At 35.8% G+C, this 11594-nt stretch overlaps 1 pseudogene; it reads left to right on the top strand.

Annotated features, from left to right (window-relative positions):
* Positions 1-2159: 2159 nt before the first annotated feature.
* LOC143548835 (cysteine-rich receptor-like protein kinase 44) lies at positions 2160-10519 on the top strand (annotated as a pseudogene).
* The last annotated feature ends 1075 nt before the right edge of the window (positions 10520-11594 follow it).

An 11594-nucleotide genomic window follows, 5' to 3' on the forward strand; every position in this document is an offset into this window, starting at 1 on the left:
TTATGAGACGGGAGCACTAATAAAAAAAATAAAATGTAAGGGTCAAAAATAGGATGGCACGCTCACAACTTTTGATCAAAATGACGAGAATTTGGGAACGATATAGGCACTCGCATAGCTTACGATACAAGTAACATATTTAAAATGATGCTTACTCAATCATTAAAATCTGGGCATTGCGGCGATGAGCCGATGCGAATTTACTTGATATCGGATATGTTTGTTACGGTTCTGAAAATAAACCCAAATAATAAATTCTTCATGTTAAAGTATTTAAAACAAATAGAATATTAGAAAATGTGTATATAAACAAAAAAGAAAACAAATAAAAAAAGATTGGTGCTCAACCAAAAATTACCAAAGAAATACCACATACTAAGAAAAAAAGTTCTTGACTCCGTGCTTGATATGGGCCTCGAACCCGAGTTAAAACATGGCAAGCAACAAAACAGATGGAACAACCACCATCAAGCTACATATCCTACTTGTTTAAACTTCAAAATTATTTGACTAAATATCTGCTTAAAAAAACTTTTATCCAACTTTTATCTATATTTATATAATTTATTTATGAAAAACCTTGCTTTAAATTCTAACCATAGATGAACTTGAATCAATGGTCATGAATGGGTTTTTAAAGTTTCTTCAAGTGGGAAGGGTTTTTATTATATCCCTTTCCTAGGGTTAGGTTAAAATAAAAACCCACTTGAGTTATGAAAACTCTAGAAATACATTCTTAACCACATGTTTTTAATTAAAATTTAAATCTTGTAGTCCACAATTAAAGTTAATAAAAAATGTAAACATATATATATATATATATATACACACACATAACATTTTCTCTCTCTTGAAAACATATATAAAAATTAGTAAAAAAATGTTAAAAAATAACAAAAAAATGTTTTTTTGATTTTTCGATATTTTGTATTAAATGTAACAACATATATTACGTGTGTAACAAAAAAAACGATGTTACATAGGGTTTTCTAGGGTTTTCACAACTCAAGCGGGTTTTTATTTTATACTTCCCCCCTTCCCTATATATATATATATATATATATATATATATATATATCTCATAAACTACCGCTCTACGCAGTCTAATTACTAATGAACTTTCATAACGGTTCCATTCTATTTTGAGAAGTATTACTAGAATGGGACATATTAAAATTTTTGTGGTACTTGAAGTTTAAAAAAAGTAGTAATTTTAATGAACAATGTAGTGATTTTAATGAACAATAGTGATTTTAAATATTTGTCTCTTGTTACTATTCATTAGGTTTATGTTTTCATGTATTAGCACACATCATAGAAAAAACATGATACAACGTTTATGGATTAACTTTCAACTTATAATACTTAGAAAGTTAGTAAAACGTCAATGTAAGGCTAGCTTATTTGGCAGAGTCGTATGCCTTTTAAAGGCGAGATCCCAGGTTTAAAAGAAGACAATGAATGAGTTGTTTAGATTTACTTGTGCAAAGTTTAGTAGAAGTAACACTTCTAATTCGTCATGATGCTTTGCTATTTTTATTATGCAGGCAAAAGGAATAACACTACATGAATTATCTAATATATATTATAGAAGAGTTTGGTGACGCTAAGTCGTCATTGGGCCGCTTGGCGGCACCTTACTTGTCCTTAGTATTTTGTTTTGTTTTTTCTTTTTGTTTTTTTCCCGTTCTGTTACCGTAACGAACATAACGGAAGTAGACCGAATGACAATTATGTTTTTCATTTGGCTGTTTTAATTCCAATATCATAACGAACGTGACGGAAACCGACCAAATTCGCATAAACTCAAAGCCAACTCTCGGGACAACACTTAGCCTTACTAGCACCTCGAGTTTACCGACCGACACCACCCCATTGGTCCAAATTTTATATATTTTCTCTTTTATTTAGCTCCGGTCCAGTGACAAACGTAGCCTAGCCGAAACCGACCGAATTCGTGTCATGTCAACGCCTTAATGCTCGGGACCAACACTTGGGTTTTACCACCGCCAGGGTTTACTGACCAAACAAACGCCGTTTTAAATAATTTATGTTTTTTTATATGTTGATTGACAAATATTTTTTTATATATGTTAATGTGTCTATACCATAACGAACGTAAATGATACTAACTAAACTTGTGTCAACTCACTGACGTAATGCTCGGGCTTAAAAACCGACACCCGAGTTTTAATGTTGAGGTTTTCCCAATTGTCCTGACAGAACGCGCCGGTGAAAATCTAGTTGTAATAATAAGTATTAGTATTCTAGTTGTCACCGTCACTTTACTTTTTATTGTTTTGAGATTGAGGAAGAAGCAGCAAATGAAGCCACCACGAGCCCCAATAAGTATTCAGATGAATAATACTACTAGTGGTGGTAGGGGTTAATTATTTGTATTTTATGGAACAATTTCGTGTTGTGGCTAAAACTCTCACTTGCATTTGCATATATATATATATATATATTTCAAATAAACATTGTCCGAAAGTAACATTTAACTTCTCTTTATTTTTAATAGCTGGAAGTACTGTAGACATTGGCACGGTAGAATCATTGCAGTACGACTTTAGTATAGTGAAAGCGGCAACAAATGACTTTTCCGAAGAAAATAAGCTTGGGCAGGGTGGTTTCGGAACAGGTTACAAGGTATGAACTAATTGATATTTGATATATATAAGTAAATAGATACACTATTTGCAGGTACTTTTTTTACATTGTTTTAGAAGTACATCAGATATTAATTTAATTTCTTCGCACGAACTATGAAGTGAATCGATACAAACTAATAATCAAACACGAGATCAATAGAGTAACCTGTTCATATTGAATCCTTAGAAACTAGATACAAGAAAGGGATGAGAAAACAGAATCCTATTACAGAGAGAATGGAGATGGGAAATCAGACGGTTCACACATTCAAGTTCATTCTTTTTTTCATCATCTGCAACTCGTGCTTATAACCTGCTTCTATCAAGTTTCCATGCTGAACTTTTACTAACATTTTAATTGGGCCTGCTTGTTTGGGTCCATTGTGGTCTCATAGATGTAAACTGGGCTTGGACCGATAACGTTCATAACATTACTCCCTCCTTTAAAATTCACCTTGTCCTCAAGGTGAAAACGATTGCCTAACGGGTCGATTTGAATCAAACGGTGTAATCCAAGGAAACCATTAGCTATTTCTTGTTTGGAGGACCCACGGAGGGTACTCAACTCAAGGTGAACAACAAGAAAAGAATGCAGCAATGAGTTGGTGCATGGCAAAAGATGCTCCTCCATTTGTGGTTGATGCCCATACAAAGCCGCAAATGATGTTATGTCCGGTTCAAGAAAAGAAGAACGTGTCGATGACGGCATGTAAACAAAGCCCTGTAACCTTTGACCAAGAGAAGTAGGTGGTGCATCGGTTGCCACCAAGGCTGTCGCACAAAACTGAATGGTCTTATAGAAATCTTTTAAAGTACCCCACTTAAATACTTCACATGTCTTAACCAGAGCATCATTATAATGTGCTTACATTGCCATGGCCATTAGCATATTATTCCAAGCAAGAATGTCACTGGGCTGCACTAACTTGGATACTTTGAAAGCTTTCACAATGCCACCACATTTGACAAGCATATTAAGCAAAACAGTGAAAATAATTGGGTTGATGTATGCTACACTTTGTGTTGCACCTTTAAGCATCATCTTCACCACTCTTTTAGGAATCACAATAAATCCAAGGCTGCTAAAACCCGCCAACAGTACCAATTCGGTGTTCCTCGGAATTTTATTTATCACTTTGGCAGCCTCCAAAATTTGTGTGTGGACACAAGATATTGGCCATTTAGTGGCCGTATAATAATATGCAGCTTTTGATAACTCCAATTTCAAATTGTTACAATACCCTTTGCACATGCTTATTATAGCAGTAAGCACCATGTGTGGTACTCTTGAGTCTTCTAAACCCACTATATGAATATTCTTAACCTCAATTATGGGGTGTTGTGGCAGATGAAAAAGCCGCATGGTGAATGTTGCTAAAACAACACACTTTGTGGTGTAATCAAATTTATTTTTCCACTTATGCCACATAAACATTGGTACCTTATGTGAAGTCACGACCCAACTCGTATCACATACTATACCTAATATTTGTCGAAAATAATCTCCACTAAGATCTGCAACTGTAGTGCCTTGAGAATTAAGGGCTGGTGTTGTTCCAGCATACAGTGGTGGTGGTTCAACAATAGCAAAAATGTCCTTAAGCTGAACAGAATGTAGGTTCAATTGAAAAGCCGAATCAGAAGTGGTAAAATATATTATCTCGTCTTGAATAATAGTGAAGCTGAAGTCTTGTCCATACTGAATGAAAAGAATTTTAGGCACATCACCATCACTAACACAAATATTGAGCTCCTTATATCCAATTTTCTTTATCATCAATTTGTCACAGCTTATACTTTAGCAACAATATTTACATCTACGTGTGCAAGCCAAACACGAAGACATGCCATGGATATTGTAGATGCCATTAATAACACTGTAGGATCATGCAATCCAGGATTCCCTAAAAACGTCATGGTGATCGAACCCACTATATTTCGCCACTCATGCCAACCATACCCATGCACTGTGGGTGTCGTTGCTACCCCACCTGTATCATCACAACAACTGTTAGCAAGTTGGTAACCTGAGTTGGTCATTATGTCCCAGCTAGCTTCAAAAATAGGAGCACCAAAACTCTGGATCACAACAATCAGTTGAGGTTTGACAATAACAATTCTAGGCCATGGTATAATCCAAATATTAAAAGCTTCCAAAGAAGTAGGAATTAATTCCAAAATCGAAGGAGAGTTATGAATACCCATACTGATTGGGCCAGAAACGAAACCTAAATTCATTGAATGAACCAGAGTTTGTGAATGCGGAAAGGTATGCGTGTAACTACCATCCTCAGCGATAAGTTGGTGGTGAATACGAGCGTGTACAGTAGATAAAACCAAAATTGAGTCGGCTTGCATCATAAGAGCATAAGTAAAACCCGTTATCAAAGCCAAGTAAATCAGAGGAGTTTCAAGCATCGGTGTTGATGGTCGATCGATCAGTAGCGTCGGATTATCCCCACTGTTGGCGTGAGCAACGGTAATAACAGGACTAGTTTTGTTTCCCGCTGCTTGAACAGGTTCTATTTCTGCACCTCTTTGGCCTGCTTCATCGTGATAAGAAATTCGAGCAACGGTTCCTCCTTTCCAACCAAGACGAGTATCTCCAATTTTGAAATGATCCACCACAGTGGCAGTATTGGAATTTGAATATGCCATAACCTGATTCATTGCTCCATGAAGATAATAATTATAAGGAAAATGTGGATTAAAACTGTTACAGTTAGGAAACTCGTTTATCTTGGATTTGTTGCCATATGCCCTAATTCTTTCTGGGACTAGTTGACTGAAAAGGGTGGCAGGTGGACCATCCACGTCAACATGCAAGCTAGATTCATTGTGAATACTTGATAGCCGAGTACTTTCATTAAAAGATACTAAAACTTCCGAAACATTTCTTGTGGGCTTCATCGAATTTTACCACCATACTCATTAAAATCAAGTTGAGCTTTCATCGATCTTCCACCTGAATAACACTGCCAACCAGGTTTCCATCCAAAATATGTAATATATTTTGAATCCATATCTAATATACAGGTTTTCTGACCTTGGATTATAGAAGGCTCAACAACAACGCTTTCAAGTACAAGTTTATAATCGAATACATCCATTTGAACATCCTTAACTCCGAGTGACTTGTTAACATCAATCATTGAGTCAATTTAGATCGCTAATACCTCATCATCAATGGGTGTATGAACTGCATTGGCAATTTCATTGTTTAGACTATCAGGCATTTCATCGAATACCTTGAGTGCGGTTGAAGCGAAGGTCGTAAAACAAAATCTGTCCTCCAGTAAGTTGTTGAAATCAGACCAGTCCTTGAATTGGAAGTGGTATTGTATTATACGAAACCAACTGGCGCCTCACCAACAAAATAATCAACTACATAAGGAATGCGATCTAGCCCATGAATAGCATAACAATCAAAATGTCGTTCAGCATAAACGAGCCATTTATCCAGATCCACACCACTGAATCGAGGCAAGGGTGGTGCTGGATCGTACATACCTAATCCCGAAGATAATAGCACATCATCAGGTAAATCGTTAAGCTCAATTGGAGGTGGAATAGGAAACTGAGCCAGTTGATCGTAGATCTCCTGAAGCATAGCAAGTTGGAGCTCATGATTTTGAATATGAGAAGCGTGTAAATGGAATGAAGCATCCTCCAAAGCCATTTGTGTGAGGACCAATGCAAGCACCAATGAAGTGAATCGATACAAACTAATAATCAAACACGAGATCAATAGAGTAACCTGTTCATATTGAATCCTTAGAAACTAGATAAAAGAAAGGGATGAGAAAACAGAATCCTATTACAGAGAGAATGGAGATGGGAAATCAGACGGTTCACACATTCAAGTTCATTCTTTTATTCATCATCTGCAACTCGTGCTTATAACCTGCTTCTATCAAGTTTCCATGCTGAACTTTTACTAACATTTTAATTGGGCCTGCTTGTTTGGGTCCATTGTGGTCTCAAAGATGTAAACTGGGCTTGGACCGATAACGTTCATAACAAACTAGCTCTTACCTAGATTTTTAAACAATTAGGAATTTGCAAATTTGTTAGTTTTTAAAAGTTGGTGTTTCTTAAAAGGGCGTAACAAGAGTGCCATGCATAACAACAGTGCAGAAACAAGATATTTGCTATGAGAACTAAAATCATGACATTACTTATGCATTGGTTTATATACGTACCATTGAATAAAATGTAGGGCACACTTGGAGACGGGAACCAAATAGCAGTAAAGAGACTGGCATGGGATTCCGGACAAGGTGATCTAGAGACTAGAATTCAAGAATGAAGTTTTACTAGTGGCAAAACTTCAACATCGTAATTTGGTTCGGCTACTAGGTTTCAGTGTAGAAGGAAAGGAACGGCTTTCATTTATGAGTTCTTGCCAAATTCAAGTCTTGATCAATTTATCTATACTATATATAATATGAGAGTGAGGGACCTCTTAAATTTTAAGAGGTACCACTCTTATTGCACATTATACAAGTAGAAATGCATATAATTTTATAAATGTAGGGATAATACAGTCTTTACACATCCAAAAATAATTTACAATAATGGTCCTTCAACTTCAATCAAGTTTTGTTAATTTTATAAATAATTACGCATTTTCCCCTCATTCGAACCACCTACCCCCACGATTTTTTAACAGCCATAACTTTTTCACAAGAGATTCATATCTCTAATTGGGAAGGCCTATCTTAGTGGTGGATTATTTGTGATGAACACTGTTAATGTTTCTGATAATGCATCTGTTCTGCTTATATTGTTGAGTCTGCTGATATGTGGCATGATAGATTAGGTCATGTTGGATTTTCATCTATTAAAAGACTTAAAAATACGGGCACGATTCATGTTAGTAATATGCATGAAAAGGTTAAGTGTCATGTATGTGTAGAAGCCAAACATGCTAAAAAATCTTTTAAAAAGGTAACTAGCAGGAGTACTGATTTGCTATAACTTATTCATTCAGATTTTGCTGATTTTAAAAATACAACTAGTAATAATATTGAACCTGTGTCGTGTGTAATCACACTGCCTTAAAAGCGATTTGAGCACTACCGGGATACAAATAGATGTTGCCAATCGCTCTCCAAGGTTAGCACAGAGATGAATTGAAGTATTCTTGTGTACTCAAGAAGAAATCAATGATGAAGATTGGATGAACATATGATCAGAATGTTGTTAGGGATAATTTGAAATCTATTAGGGTTAATTCTTTATAAAAGAAAAAGGAAAAGTGGTTTTATATTTTTAATAACCGTAAAGATGTAAACATATCTGATGGTTTCATATTGAGATATATTAATTTTATATTTAATAATATTAAATATAAAATAACTTTCTTTTTATTCCAACAATTAAATTACACCATAAAAACGAGCATTTTATTCTCTTTAATTTGAGTATGATATTGCTATAGGATATTAATTTTTAAAAAACTAACATGCTATGTGATAAACAGTTATTACTGGCAACGGTCGTGCAGATTTGGCTAATGGTATCGAAACGAGTTATGGTTGGAACAGGTTTATACAAAAAGGGTTAATTTAGTTCATGTCAGGATGGGTTTAGATTGAAAGGGGTCATGTCAAAACGGGCTTCGAGTTAAATTTCGGGTCGGAACATGTCCGTCAAAATGAATAGGGTTAAAAAGTAATTTATTTGAAATTACTGTACATTTAATCTTTCCTTCTTGATTGTCGCCACCAGTTTCACGAATTCAAACATCATTTACGCGGATGACATTGTTTATACATATCGGATTGCTTGAGCATAAGCGTTATGTGACGCGCTTACTGGCACTGGTTACACGTCCGATGCCATGTTAAATGCATACCACCTCGGGTTACGCACATACCGTTGCGATGTTACAAATGTACTAACACCGGTTACGTTTGCGCATATACCGCTGCATCGCGCGGGCAACTGGCTAGATTTTGGTAAATTATTTAAAGCACATTGCCTTTTGAACATCACAAAACATAAGTTGCATACAAGAAGCTTATATAGAGTATAACTAAATGTAAGCACCGAGTGGTTTGCATTTAGTTTATAATAGACTCAACTGTAATATGTCATGTATATAGAACCCAGGAGATCATGATACAACTAAAAATCAAGAACATAACAAAAGATAAAAATAACATGAGATGAAAACCCAAAACACGAATTTGTATTATGGAACGTTGTTACAAGACACCACACACTTAGAAACATTTACATCAACCATCTATTTATAGACATCGTCATGTTGGTTAATTAACCACCTACTGGCAGTTGGTAGTTATATAACTAAAAAACAACTACATGTAACCACTCCCAACCGCCTAAGTTACACAAAGACTCCTTGACTTACAATGTTAAATAAAGGACTCAAAGCTAGACTTTAACTCACTACATAAATGACCCATATCCTCCGTGCCAAACTTGATCACGCAATTAACTAAGGCCAATAATATATAACATCATAGATGATAGAAAAAATGATACTAGACCAATATAACTTTGGTAGAAATGCAAGCTATGAGGTAGCGAACATGTGGTAATACCAAATAAACTATGGTGTTTGTAGATCCAGCTAAGCGTATACTTCTTGATTGGGAAAAACGATGCAGTATCATTAAAGGTATTGCAAAGGGACTACTATACCTTCATCAAGATTCTCGCCTAAGGATAATTCATCGTGATATGAAGGCAGGCAATATCTTATTGGATGAACAAATGAATCCAAAAATTGCTGATTTTGGCATGGCAAGGTTGTTTAAAATCGAGAAAGTTGAAGGAGACACCACCCAGATTGTTGGAACCTAGTAAGTACACTTCCTTTAGATGAAATTCATGAAGGAATGTTAGCATAGATTTGTTTTATTAGACCTCATGGGCAACTTCACCTATTTTTCTTAATTTCTCTCTAACATGGATTAATTGCTGCCACTTTTATGAACTGGTATAGTGTACTACAGGATCAATATATCTTGACACTTTTCTTATGACCAAATTTTATCCTGAGCTAATGAATTTCCATTGCATTACAAACATGGTTTTAGAAAAAGTAACGGTAACAAATATGAACTAGTTATTTTAGCCTCGTGTGTACCCATACCAAGGGTTGCGAACTAGCATGCCATGTTTCTGTATTAAAAACTAATTTCAATTTTTTAAGGCGTGTTAGTATGTGTGCAAGTGTTAACATTTTTCTCATGTACTATTTTAGTGGTTATATGGCGCCTGAATATGCCATGCATGGGCAATTTTCAGTAAAGTCAGATGTCTTTAGCTATGGAATGTTAGTACTAGAGATGGTAACCGGTCAAAAGAATCAATATTTTAAAAATCGAGACAAAAGAGAAGATTTTCTTAGCTTTGTAAGTATCCACCATTTCTATGAAAGCTGAGCGACAAAGGGTTCATACTATTTTGAGGAAACACGTGTTCAATTGAAAATCTTACATGTTCTTATATGCGAATCCAAAAAAAAAAAGAACTTTTACACCTTTCAGGCATGGGAAAGCTGGACGAATGGAACCACATTAGATATAATTGATCCAATATTGAAAAAGGAATCAGGTTCATTGCGTGACATCATTAGAAGTATTCACATTGGGTTATTATGTGTTCAAGAAAAAGTTGTCGATAGGCCAACGATGGCTTCAGTTGTCCTTATGCTTAACAGCTACTCAATGACCCTTCCGCTACCAGCCAAACCTGCATATTTCATGCGAAGTAACTTTGATCCTGAAGTGTCACTCCTACAGGAGTACAATTCTTTGACAGGGAGTGGTGGCTTAGGAACATCCCAATATTCTGTAAATGAAGTTTCAATATCTGATTTTGTTCCAAGATAGGTACCTGTAATTTACTTGATATGGTACACATACATTTCATGGTTTGCATTAAGAAACAGTATTCGATTATAGCATTCAAGATTATGTTAATTTGGATTATTTTTAAATTATATTGTATCTTTCTCAAAATAATTTCTGTAAACTAAGTTATGGTAAGTAAATAGATAATTTGTGTACGCAAAAAGACAAACTTGGATGAATTGTTAATGGGGTGATCCCAAGCAACATAAAGGATTTAGCCTATGAAGGCCATACTTGGATGAATTGTTAAGTTTATTATCTTTTCCCTGTTAAAAAAAAATCAATTTTTAGAACGTTTATGGAGTGAGAATCTCCAAGGGTGTTTCAGACCCAAAATTGAGAGAATTCCATCAAGTTTAGAAGAGATGGGATGATGAATCTGCTAGTGAATGCCCACTTTTATAGGTGAAAATTGCTGAAAAGGCACGGTCGTGCCTGGCCAAGCACGGTTGTGCTTCGTCCTTGTGTCTGATCACCGGTATGCGTTTTGGCGTGCTTTGCAGTATGCCTGTCCCTGATGGTTGGAGGAGCACGACCATGCCTAGGGATGCATGGTAGCGCCTGACCTTGTCTTGGTACGTGGCATAACGACTCGCTAGTCTTGTTAGTTTTGTCATCTTCTGGCTTTTTTCTTGAGCATATGCACCCTCGTGCTTGAGGGAGCACAACCGTGCCCAACTTCAGGCTTGACCTTGACTTTGAATTTCATTGACCTTGGGAGTTGGCACGACCGTGCCTTAGGGTGCATGACCATGCCTTTCTTCTACTGTATCTTTAAGTCATCCAAACCTCACCATTTATCGATGTTCTGCACTTATTTTCCTTTTGAGGGTCCAAAACTAGCATTTATTAATTAGGAATAATTTAGGTAGTCTTTTTCTCACAATAGTGTATAAAAATGATAGTAAATATTAAGGTGAGCAAATTATCTGCCGTAACCGTTACCCGAACCACCATAACCGACAAAGCCTAACCGATTTCTATCGATAACTGATATAACTGGTAGGTCTCTTTAATGAATTTCCAAAAATCGGCAAATACGGGTCGGTTTTGG

Source organism: Bidens hawaiensis, unplaced genomic scaffold (genome assembly GCF_021521415.1).
Source record: "Bidens hawaiensis isolate Kalapana, Puna unplaced genomic scaffold, B.hawaiensis_p1.1 tig00015256_1, whole genome shotgun sequence".
Classification (NCBI taxonomy): domain Eukaryota; kingdom Viridiplantae; phylum Streptophyta; class Magnoliopsida; order Asterales; family Asteraceae; genus Bidens; species Bidens hawaiensis.